We start from the raw sequence: 12,452 nt of genomic DNA, 5'->3' as shown, positions 1-12,452 counted from the left end.
GATTCAAGTCCTGCCCACATCTCTGGGCTCATTTTGGACCCCTCCTTATCTCTCACAGTGCCCCGGCCCCACCGGGCTTCTGTTTCACACTGTGTCTCTCCCCTTCCTTTCTCAAGATCTTTCACATGTGTTTCCTCTGCCTCGAATGTTCTTCCCGTAACTCCTCACCCCAATCCATCTTTCTAATCTATTTCCCCCATAAGCACGGTAGACAATAGAGACTTATGCCTCGCTCACAGGACACCAAACGGCTGAGCACAGCACGAGGGACAAAGTAGACACAAATACTTCTGAGATTAATAAATAAATGAGCATGTATTATTCCAAGGGTAAAGGAGTCACAAATTCCCTGCCTTTATACACAGATTCGTTCATTCTTTAATTCTGGCACTACTGCACCATGGGATGGAAGAATTAACAGTAAACGAGAAACTCTTCTTGCCTTCAAGGAGATCCTGGTTTGATGGGAGAAGATGGCAGAGAGTCACACACAGAACTGGCACAAAGTGAGTATGGGGCGGGGCTGCCGAGGGAGCAGAGGACACGATTTGGGAAGGCAGCAAACACTTCCTGGAGAAGGTAAAGCCCAAGATAAGTGATAGATTAATAGAAATTTGGTGAGTGAAGGAGGCAGAGTTAAGGGGGTGGTATGGGGCGGGAAGAGGATAATTCCAGACCTGGAGGCACTGTTGTAATCAGAAAGGGAGAGAGAGCGTGCACGCTGGGGCAGGAACGTTTGTGAGGATCCAGGAGGCTGACTCTGGAGAGGCTGAGGCACTAGGCAATCCAGAATGGCCTTGAAGCCGTCCTAAGGAGACTGGACTCGACCCAGATCGTGCCATGAGACCCCACTGAAGTTCTTAAGCAGCAGCATGGACGCCGCCACATGGTTTATTACAAAGAAATCTTCAGCTGGCCCATCACCTAGGGGCCACAAGCTAAGATTAATATCAGTTTAAGGCTTTCAATTTAGACAAATTCATGACTCCGTGGGAGGGGCAGCCGAGGAGTTCTGACAATGGCCCCCCTTTTAAAGTCGATATCATAATCCCTTACTTCTAGAGTCCTCACACTCCAGGAGCATAGATTCAGAAATAAGAGAACACCTGCCTCTTAGACCCAGGGAAAGGGATGCATGGCCCCTCAGTCTTGCAGAGAACAGAAGGATATAAGTTGGACCCTATAATCACAGCATTGCAGAGACCTGTAATCATGGAATTATAAACCAATAACATCACTCTTCGCCAGCACAGGGGGACTCGGTGGGGTTAGGTAGCCCAAGCCCTAAGAAATGACACAGGAATCCTTTCGGGAAGGTGGCTTTGGTCTCCCTAAACCTCCTTCATCCACGATCCCACTGGGGCATCTGGTCACCCTCCCATGGCTGCCTCCTAAGAGGCCTCCACCCTATACCTGGTCTGCTGTATCCTTGCAGCTGCTCCCTGCGCCCCTCTGACCTCAGACCCACTCCTTCCAGGGAGCCTGAATATTTTCTCAGCTAGCATCAGTCCTTAAAGATAAATGTTGCTTCATTTCTCCCCCTTCCTCTCCAACCCCATCCCTGCCTCCCAGGGTGCCAGAGTTCAACTCAATTTTCTCAGATTAAATAAAATTTCAAAGTGTCAGTCTCTGGCAAACGACAAGTTAGAAGGTGGTTGATTTTCCTAACCTGATCGCCAGTCCAATTACAATTTTTAATCTATATGTAGATAATGGTGAACAAAACCCCACAGAAATGTCAAGAGTGAGGAGGTTATTAGCTTAGTTTTAATTACTGTCCATCATTCTTAGCAACTGGAGGGACCCGGCAAATTAGGGGAAGGCAGCATTCCTCTGGAAGGATCAGCCAGGCCCCCGGGCTACTGGTCCCCAAAACCATCCACAAGCAGACAGTCCAGGGCGCAGACAGTGCACATCCCCCCGCCGGGCTCCGCCACGAGTTCCTGCCCAGAGAAGCCTGCGGACCTGAACTTGGGCAGAATCAGTCACACCAGCTGATGCGATGTGACCGCAGACCTCTATCCTCCAGCATCCCTCAAGGCTGCGCGCCTCCACCCCGCCCAACTCTCCCACCCGCTCTGTCTCTAAAACATACCTAGAGGTTATTCTTTTGTCTTGATGATAAAAGTAATTCATGCTCACTGCAGGAGGATGTTTGGAAAACTGGGAACAATGAAATGGAGGAAAAAAAAAAAACTTATCCTAATCTTACCACCTAAAACAACTGTTAATATTTGAGGTTATTCCCAGTCTTGTGAATGTATGTGTATACATATATATGTACATACATATACATATAAATAAAATAAAATGTAAAATACAAATACCTATATATAATACATAATAAAATGAATATATTTAATATTAAATTTATGTAAAATGTTTAAATACAATATGTTATTATTTTATAGTATGTATAGATATTTATAATATTTATTAATAATATTTACATTATTATAAATATAACATAATTACAATTAAATTATAATATATGATGTTAGAATTCTATACATACACACACAAACTGGATTATACGGCATGTAGCTTTTTACGTCTTTATCACAAACAGTTTCTCATATCATGAATATTATTTGCAAACATCACTTTAGTAGCTGCAGAAAATTCTATAGCCTGATATACATTTCACTAATCCACCCTTTATTCTGGCATGTACAAAGCCAATGCATATTTTAATACAGATGTGACAATACTTTGTTTCCTATTGCAACCTGGTTTCTTCACTTACTAAAAAATGGTTTTTTGTGTTATTATAAATTCTGACTATCATTTTAATAAATCATTCAACCTCTAACAAGTTTTTTTGTTTGTTTGTTTGTTTGTTTTGTGGTACGCGGGCCTCTCACTGTTGTGGCCTCTCCCGTTGAGGAGCACAGGCTCCGGACGCGCAGGCTCAGCGGCCATGGCTCACGGGCCCAGTCGCTCCGCGGCATGTGGGATCTTCCCGGACCGGGGCACGAACCCATGTCCCTTGCATCGACAAGCGGACTCTCAATCACTGCGCCACCAGGGAAGCCCTAACAAGTATTTTTGAGGGTCTAATCTGTACCAAGCACTGTGCTAAGTGGTGGAGATGTAAAAATTAGAATCCAGTAAACATTAGAATCTTATAGGGTTCCTAATCTTTTAAATCACACCTTTCATTAAACTTAATATATATATAAATATATATATTAATTATATATTAAATTAGTCATTCTGTTATTGGAGATTTGGGTGGATTAATGTTTCTCATAGTTGTACAGAACATTGCACTGGACATTTTTGTATATAAACTATTATCTCTCTTCTGAAGTATTTCCATCTTATAAATGCCCCAGAATGCAATGAATGGGTCTAAGGGTATTAATATTTTTTTAATTCTTAATGAGAAACTGGTTTCTACTTAAATGAAGTTTTAGGAGTGAAACTGATTTGTGACCTAAAGCAAATACCACAAAAAAAAAAAAAAAAAAAGGAAAGAAAGAAAGAAACTCACACAAAATTAGACCCCCAGGGGGCTCTATTTTAATTAATTAGAAACAGTGCTATTTTTAATATCTCAAAGGCTGTCAGAAGGATGTAATGAAAGAATAACAATATCTTAGTCATGGAGAGAGATGGAGAGTTTTAAAACTGCTCACCCTCATCCTTTTATTTGTGAAACATTTTTGGTAACTATAAAATAGTATTTTCCAAAGAGTAGTATAAGCACAACAATTTGTTGGCAAAGTGATTTTAGGTAGTAGAGATATGAACCTATTTTTTCTTTTTCATCATTATATGTTTATGTTTTCATGTGTTCCGAAAAAAATACCAGCAGAATATCAAACCCAAACTCTCGTGAGATTAGTTTAGAACAGACTAAGGAAAGAATAAGAGAAGTGGGTTAAAATGTAATTTGAAGAAAGATTTTAAGTACAGAATCATCTAGAGTATGGCAACCATCAGGTGCATGAAAGGGTCACAGGAGATGCTGTATATATCAGTGTGACATGGGACAGTGGTGACGGGAGACTGTTATCAAGGCTAATCTGATGGTACCAGAAAGTCTGAGATCTCAGGAAACTTGCTATTCATTAAGCATCTCCATGTGCCAAAGCTGTGATGCCAAATCTGGGACTTTCCTTTACTCAAGAGATTAAAAATAACATTCCAGCCTTCCTTGGCAGCCCATTAAACTCACCTGGGGGGCTTTTTAAAGCACCAACAGCTGGGCCCCTCCCTTAGAGGTTCAGCTTCCAAAGCTCTAGGTGGGGCCTGGGCATCAGTATTTATAAGGCTTCCCCTGTGGATCTGACATGCATCCAGAGATGAAGATTTCTGGTCAGACTGCCTTCTTTCTGGGTGTAATCCTGTCCACAAATGGGGGCTGGACACACCCTTCCCCTTGATCTGTCCCCTCTTTGGCATTCTAGAATTTCCCCCAGCCCTCTGCTCACAGGATAATGAGGCTAATGGCCAATCAAGTCTTAAGGAGGATTGATTCGTTTATTAAGCTGCCGTTATGTGCCAGGTGCTTCCAACTCCCAAGCCCAGGAGACTCAAGGGCAAGCAGGATATGGCCTGGGAAAGGCTGCGGATGTGGGGACAGAGAGAAGACAGAGCATCTTCAGGGCTAGAGGGTGGACTTGGGGTCCAAGCACCAGGGGAATCTCAGTGGCAGATGAAATAAATACCCAGCCTTGAATGAGTCTGGGTAAATTCAAGTCTGGATCACCTGCATGGGTGGGAGTCGCATCGGAGCTGGACAACGAGGTTCTGGTGGAAGATGTGCTGGAAGATGGGTGGGGCATGTGGCTGGCATTTTGGTCAGTGAGGGACAAAAACCAGTAAATGCCATGGCAGGCAGGAGTCAGTCATTCTTGGTTATTTAAGCTCTGAACACAGGCCTCTGGAGACAGCCCCCAACTGCTGGGAGTGTCATAATCAACAGCCTCAGCCCCACCACCAGATATGTACTTGATCCTCCAGTAGCCTAAAGCCAAGCCTAATTCAGCTCCAGGTCACTCACTGTGGAGAGAAGCTGTACTACTGACCATGACATGCAAAGCCTTGTGGGACTTGCCTCATGCCTGCCTCTCTGACCTCATCCATTTATTCATTCATTCATGCAACACTATGTATAAATGCTAAGTACCATGCTGGTGGGAATTCAACCATGAGCAAGACAGATACAGCTACTGCTTTTACAAGCTCACAGTTTAGAGGGAAAAACAGACATGGCATTGAGAATGCCATAAATAACCTTATAATTACATCCAGTCTCAACGTCAAACTCAGTGCCCCTGCTGGATTGGACTTCCTGCAGTTCCCTGAGTGAGCATGCTCTCACCTCAGGACCTTTGCACATGCTGTTCTCTCTCCCTGGAAGTCTCCCTCCACTCCATTGCCTCCTCCCCTAGCTAGTTTCTCCTGATCCTACAGGTGTCAACTTCGAGGTCACTTCCTTCCAGTGGCCAGCCCCAATGCCCCCAGTGTGGGCTAGGTACTCCCCTACTATTCTCCTATCCACACTGGAGAGATTGCCTTTTGCACTTCTAGCTGCTGCACTAGGCTGGGAATTTCACTGTGACCTCAGTTGTATTGAATGGATGAGTCAAATCCTTATCCTTTGTTCAGTCTCATTCATTGCTTGGCAGACCCTGAGGTCCGCTAACCCTCCATAAAAATAAGTGTTTCTCTACTTTTTCCTTATTGTGCTGCCATTCCTCCTTGATGGAGGCGTTGAAAACTGACCTCCATCAAGAAACTCAAATCAGCTTTCCAGTTGCATTTGCAAAGCTCAGGGTCCCTCTGACCCAGCTTCCACACAGGCACAGGAGCAGAGAGATGACTTGATAACAGAAAGCCAGGAGGGGCACAGGAGTCCTGATTTCCATCTTCTGCTCTCATCTCCATCATAGGCTGCCAACTCGGGACAGCTCCAGTGGATTTTTCTGTGAAAGGCACACAGTAGCTAGGATTATGGCTTAAATGAGGTCATTTCCACTTCCTTCGTGGTAAACAGAAAAATGGCCCCTCCAAAGACATCTACCCCCTGATCCCCAGAACCTGTGAATTATTACCTTACTTGGCAAAAAGGACTTTGCAGGTATGATGAAATCAGTGATCTTGGGATGGGGAGCTTATCCTAGATTAGCCAACTGAGTCCAATGTCACCACAAGAAGGAGGAGGGACAAAGTCAGAGAAAGAGGGAATTCCCTGGAGGTCCAGTGGTCAGGACTCCACGCTGTCACCACCAAGGGCCAGGTTCAATCCCTGGTCAGGGAACTAAGACCTCACAAGCTGGGCGGTGAGGGCAAAAAAAAAATGAGTCAGAGAAAGAGTTGTGAGGATGGGAGCAGAGATCAGAGAGAAGTTTGAAGATGGTACATTGCTAGCTTTGAAAATGGAGGAAGGGGCTGGAAGCCAAAGAATGCAGGTGACTGACCTCTAGAAGCTGGAAAAGGCAAGGAACCTGATTCACTCCTAGAATCTCCAGAAGGAATGTAGCTCTTCTAACACGCTGATTATATCTTTGTAAGACCCATTTTGGACTTCTGACCTCCAGAACTATGAGATAATAAATTTGTATTCTGTTAAGCCAATAAGTTTGTGGTAGTTGATTGCAGCAGTAATAGGAAACAGATACACCCTGCCACCATTGAACCTATATGTCCCAAATGCTGTGACTCAGATGAGATAGCTTTCATGGTGGTTCTAGAACCCTCTAGAGGCAATGATTGTTCCCTTAGAACTGTTCTGGAAGGATCTCAGGCATCTGACAGACTTTAACTTCTCTTCAGGTTCTCATAGGCACTTGATTGATGCTCCCTTTTCTAGATAATCTATCTCATAACAAATAGAGACTCTCTGGGATGATACCACCTTTCCTCTTCCACTCATCCTTCCCATGCCCCAACTGCTGTCCTCCATCATTAGTGGAAAAGGAAAGAAGATTTGAGAGTGACCATCATCATAAAAGTGACCATCTGGCTTGAGGGGAACAGATGTTGAATGACAGTGCCCCATAACTGGCTGCAGTGATGTATCTCCCTCCTTTTCCCAAGATGATTTTCCAGACCCAACCCTCAAAATGACATGAGTCACGCACACTATCATGGGATGAGTGATCCTCATTCTTTCCTGCTTCCGCGCCCCTCGCACTGTCCTCACTGGACAAATGGATGGATTTTGTGGATGGATCACCTTATTAATTCAATCATAGGTCACATGAGATCACCTCCCGCTGCCATCTGTGAGCTAGCTCAGACGTTCCAAAATTCTTTAACTCCAGCATTGTGCCCCAGAGGGAAAAAAAAACACCAACAACCTCCTGGGCCCTGAACCATCAGCCACTTTTCAAAGAAAGTCAAGATTCAGTCACATTTTTTTCTTCCCTCCCAAAATTAAAATGTGCCTCCAGTATAACTTGTTATCAAAAATAGAAACATTTTATCTATCTTTATTGCAGAACAGAGATTACATGGAGACATTCAATTTGGAGTCAATTTAAATTTCAATTGTCTGTGAAATCTAAATCAATAGGGTAGAGTTCAATGACGCTTTAATAAAACAGGACATAACAGAGAAATCATTAGGAATTACATATGATAAGAGATTGGAGCCAAGCCTCTGTAATGGCGGAAGGGACGTTAGAAAATTATCCCCAAGCATTTGCAAGTAAACCAATTGCTTCCTTCCCCCATGAGATGCCTGAGAAAACTTAATTGTGCCATGAGCCCTGGGAACCCATCTCTGTCAGCCCAGTGATTGGGGGACAATTTACAGTAAGTGACAAGGCAGGGGGTTGTCTTGCCTGGAGTGTGCCCATCGCGTTTCTCCATCCGGATGCCTTGAACATATGTCATGCCCTCTCCAATTCTCGATTTTCCTCTCCTCTCTCCTCACTGCTGGCCTCCTTTCCCCTGAGATTTGTCCCCCAGAGGACCCTCAGGAGGGTCCACCTCGGGATTTGATGCTCAGAGGCAGGGAGGTGGGGAGACAGCTGGACACAGTAGATAAAAACTCAGGCTTCGGAGAAAGACAATTGAGGAAGGAATCCCAGCCCCTCTCCTGGGTCTTGAGCAAGTGGCTTCACCTCCCTGAGCCTCCCTTTCCTCATTTTATTAATTAATTAATTTATTTATTTATTTGGCTGTGTTGGGTCTTCGTTGCTGCACGCGGGGGCTACTCTTCGCTGCCGTGCGTGGGCTTCTCATCGCAGTGGCTTCTCTTGTTGCAGATCTCGGGCTCTAGGCACGCAGGCTTCAGTAGTTGTGGCACACGGGCTTAGTTGCTCTGCAGCATGTGGGATCTTCCCGGACCAGGGTTCAAACCCGTGTCCCTTGCATTGGCAGGCAGATTCTTAGCGACTGCACCACCAGGGAAGTCCCCCTTTCCTCATTTTAAAAACGGACATATGACTATCTGCTGCACAGGTGGGTGTTTCATTCATTCAATAAATATTTGTTGGGGGCCTACTGTGCAAGGCCAGAATGAGGGTGAGGTGAGCGAGGCATTCTCTCTGAGTGTAAAATTTAAGGGGGCACCAAAACACTCAGTCCTCAATATAAATAACTCCTTAAAAAAAATTTTTTTTTGGTCGAGCCACGCGGCTTGTGGGATCATAGTTCCCTGACCAGGGATCAAACCCAGGGCCACAGCAGTGAAAGCCCATGTCCTAACCACTGGGTCGCCAGGGAATTCCCCAAGATACATAACTTCTTGATGCAATATTTTTTAAGTCAAAATGAATGCCCCAGGGCTTCCCTGGTGGCGCAGTGGTTGAGAGTCCGCCTGCCGATGCAGGGGACACGGGTTCGTGCCCCGTTCCGGGAGGATCCCACGTGCCGCGGAGCGGCTAGGCCCGTGAGCCACGGCGGCTGGGCCTGCGCGTCCGGAGCCTGTGCTCCGCAACGGGAGAGGCCACGACGGTGAGAGGCCCGCGTACCGCAAAAAAAAAAAAAAAAAAATGAATGCCCCAAATCCATAATGAACAAAACATCAAAATTGTATACAAAGACAAGATCCATAAACAGAGCCAAGCCATGGTAGAGCTGGACACCAAAGAGAAGATCAGCAGTAGCACTGACCCTGTATTTGTTTAAAATTTTAATACTTTGTTTCTTGTGAATTTTTGTATTAATTTTGATTTCTTAAAATATTGCATTAAAACATTATTTATCTTGATGACTGAGATTGTATGCGTCCACCACTCTTAAATTTTGCACCCCAGAGAGTGTCCTGCTTGCTCCAGCCCAGTCCTGGTCCTGCAGGGCAGTGTGTAAAGTATGTCAAGTGTTATAGGGAAAACAGCAAAAACCAGACAGACCCACACATTACCCCATGGAACTCTTGGTTTAGCAAAACAGGCAGACAGAAGCAAGTAAACCAATAAATAGAATAATTATCAACTACCATAAGTCTAATGGTAGGAACATGGCACTGAGAAAGGTAGTAACCTGCTCAGGTAATGATCACTGACACCATATCCAAATTTCCAAGTTGGAAAAGCCCTCATTGTTCTCACCTGTAGAATCCTATTGTGCATTAAAGAGTTAACTCAGCAGGTTTCGCATGTTCAACCCTGAATAATCCAAAGAAGGGGCTTGACTGGCTCTTGGGAGATTACCTCCAAGCCCTTGAGATATTCTCACTAATAGGAGTGTCTTTGTATACCTGGGACACTGGGCCACACCTGGCCAGATAGTATATGTTAACAATGTGATTTATGGAGGACCCTTGAACCCTGCTGTATCATCTGACCTCTGGAGGGGCAGGAGACTGAGTTATTAAGGTCAATTTGTAGGTGCTCCATGCCTGTGTGACTGACGCCCAATAAAAATGCTGGACACCAAGGCTCAGGTGAGCCTCCCTTGTTGGCAATACTCTATATGTGCTGTCACACACCATTGTTGGGAGAAAGAAGCACCGTCCTCACGACTCCACTGGGACAGGACAACAGGAAGCTCACGCCAGGACTCTGCCTCATGTGCCTTTTTCCTTTGCTGATTTTAATCTGTATCCTTTCACGTAATAAACTGTAACCATGCGTCCTTTCTAGTAAAGCACTTGCAGGGACTCTGTGCAACTCATTCATTGAACTTGAGGGCTGTCTTGGGGATGTCAGACACACTTGCTCTGATCTCTCCCAGAACCCATCACAGTTCATGATTCTGTATTTGTTTGTATGGTCATGTGACCATAGACTAGACCCTGGTCCAGGGAGCTGTGGGTGGGTGAGCCGGGATGAGTAACTATTTCCACAGGTCTGGGCCCCTGGCCCTGCAGGCTCCACATCCATGTTCACACTGCCCTCTACACTACATCCCTTACTTTATATTTGCTTTGAGTAATATATATAATCTCCCCACCTTGGCAAGGCTGCAAATTATCACCATCAGGCTCCAAGCAAGATGAAATGTCGCCAACAGTCGGTTTCTCACATGGATTAGGGGAATCCTGTGCTGAGGGGAGATGGATGGAGTCGGACGGGAGCTCTTTGGGAGAGGACTGAGCAGTCGAGCTCTGGAACCTGGCTGCCTACAGTGAGTCCCACCTGTGCCCCTCCTCACCTGTGTGACCACGGGCATGGGGCCTCACTTCTCTGAGCCTCAAGTTCCTCATCCGCTCCATGGGGTAGTAACAGACCCCGACTTAGAGGGACGCTGTGAGGACCAGGTGAGAGAATTAGCGTGGAGCCTGAACAGTATGAGAGCTTTCTACCTGTTAGCATTATAGGAATGGAGGTGGGACAGGTCATCACTCAGAGACCAGGCACCTAGGCCTAAGCCCCATGCACACCTGCTCCCCAAGCCCTACGTATGCCTCCAAGGTCACGCACTGGGGAGAGCAGAGGGACAGTTCTAAGTGGTGCTCTGGCAGTGCAAGGGTCTCTGGACCGAGATGTTTGGGCTCACCTGGGTCATCCCCTCCCTCTCCTACTCCCTCGCCATCCCACCACCTTTGAGTCTCTTCAGGTAGGTCCCACTGGTACCCACCTTTGGGGTGCGCTATGGAGTCCTGAGCCCTGCAGGGAAATGGAATGAATGGTGGTCAGAACCGTCCACTTGCCAACTTAACTGGTGCCTGCCATTGCCTTCGTTAGCAATTCTGATCTTCCTTCACAAACGATCCTAAAACCTTGCTGGGACATCCCTGGTGACACAGTGGTTTAAGAACCCACCTGCCAAGGCAGGGGACATAGGTTTGAGCCCTGGTCCGGGAAGATCCCACACGTCGCAGAGCAACTAAGCCCCTGTGCCACAGCTACTGAGCCTGTGCTCTAGAGCCTGCGAGCCACAACTACTGAGCCCATGTGCCACAAATACTGAAGCCCGCACGCCTAGATCCCGTGCTCCGCAACAAGAGAAGCCACTGCAATGAGAAGCCCGCACACCACAATGAAGAGTAGCTCCCGCTCGCCGCAACTAGAGAAAGCCTGTGCGCAGCAACGGAGACCCAATGCAGCCAAAAATTAATTAATTAATTTAAATTTTAAAAAAACCAAACAAACAAAACCTTGCTATCAGGTCTCCTCTGAGCATCTGCAGAGACCACCCCTCCCCCAAACGGAAACAACCCCAAAGGAAAAGGTCCCCCCAAGAGCCTATATTTTCTTCCTCACTCAGTGCTAAACTTCTCTAGATTTCTGAAATTTCCCAGGCATGAGAGACCCTGCAGTTCATTTCCCCTTGATGCACCCACGACCCAGGTGATGAAACCAGCCAGGGCGGGCCATTCATAGCTGAGAACATTTACAGAGCGGTCTCACCCTGTGCCATGTGCTGAGCTGGCCACTTAAGAGCATCAGCTCATCTGAGCCTCATATGACCTGTGAGGCAGGGTTGCTGCTGATCCTGTGGTCCTGGACAAAATTTAGGCGCAGAGTGGTGGAGCCACTCCCACCTTTGGGGAAGCCCAGGGTTCCATGGCTGCTAGTGGAAGAGCCGAGATCAAGACCAGGCCCGACTGGCTTCAAAACAGGTAGTGAGCTCCCCGTTGCTGGAAGTATCCAAGTCTTCATAATCACATAGCAAGAAGGTAGTAGAGGGAACTGAGGAAAAGGGAGACTCCAAGACCAAAGCCACATGAAAAGGCTCCCTCTACAAAAGGGCTTCTCCACTCCAGGACCACTGACATTTTGGACTGGATAATTCTTTGGGTGGGGCGGGTGGGCTTGTGCATTGAAGGATGTTGCGCAGCATCCCTGGCCTCTACTCCCCAGATGCCAGTAGCAAACCCCTAGTTGTGGCAACCAAAAATGTCTCTAGATAGTGCCACGTGTCCCCCAGGAGAAGGGGACGGGCACAAAATCTCCCTTGTTTGAGAAACTCTGCAAGAATTTCTGGAAAAGTCAGTAGACAGACATGAAGACCAATGCTGACAAGGAAGTGCAGTTTAACACCCAGCAGCGCCTTCGTAGGAGACAGCTGTGCACTGCAGCAGCCCTTATGTCCTGGCAGGAATG

Source organism: Lipotes vexillifer, unplaced genomic scaffold (genome assembly GCF_000442215.2).
Source record: "Lipotes vexillifer unplaced genomic scaffold, Lipotes_vexillifer_v1.1 scaffold691, whole genome shotgun sequence".
In the NCBI taxonomy this organism is placed as follows: Eukaryota; Metazoa; Chordata; class Mammalia; order Artiodactyla; family Lipotidae; genus Lipotes; species Lipotes vexillifer.
Note: the sequence above shows the minus strand (reverse complement) of the source record.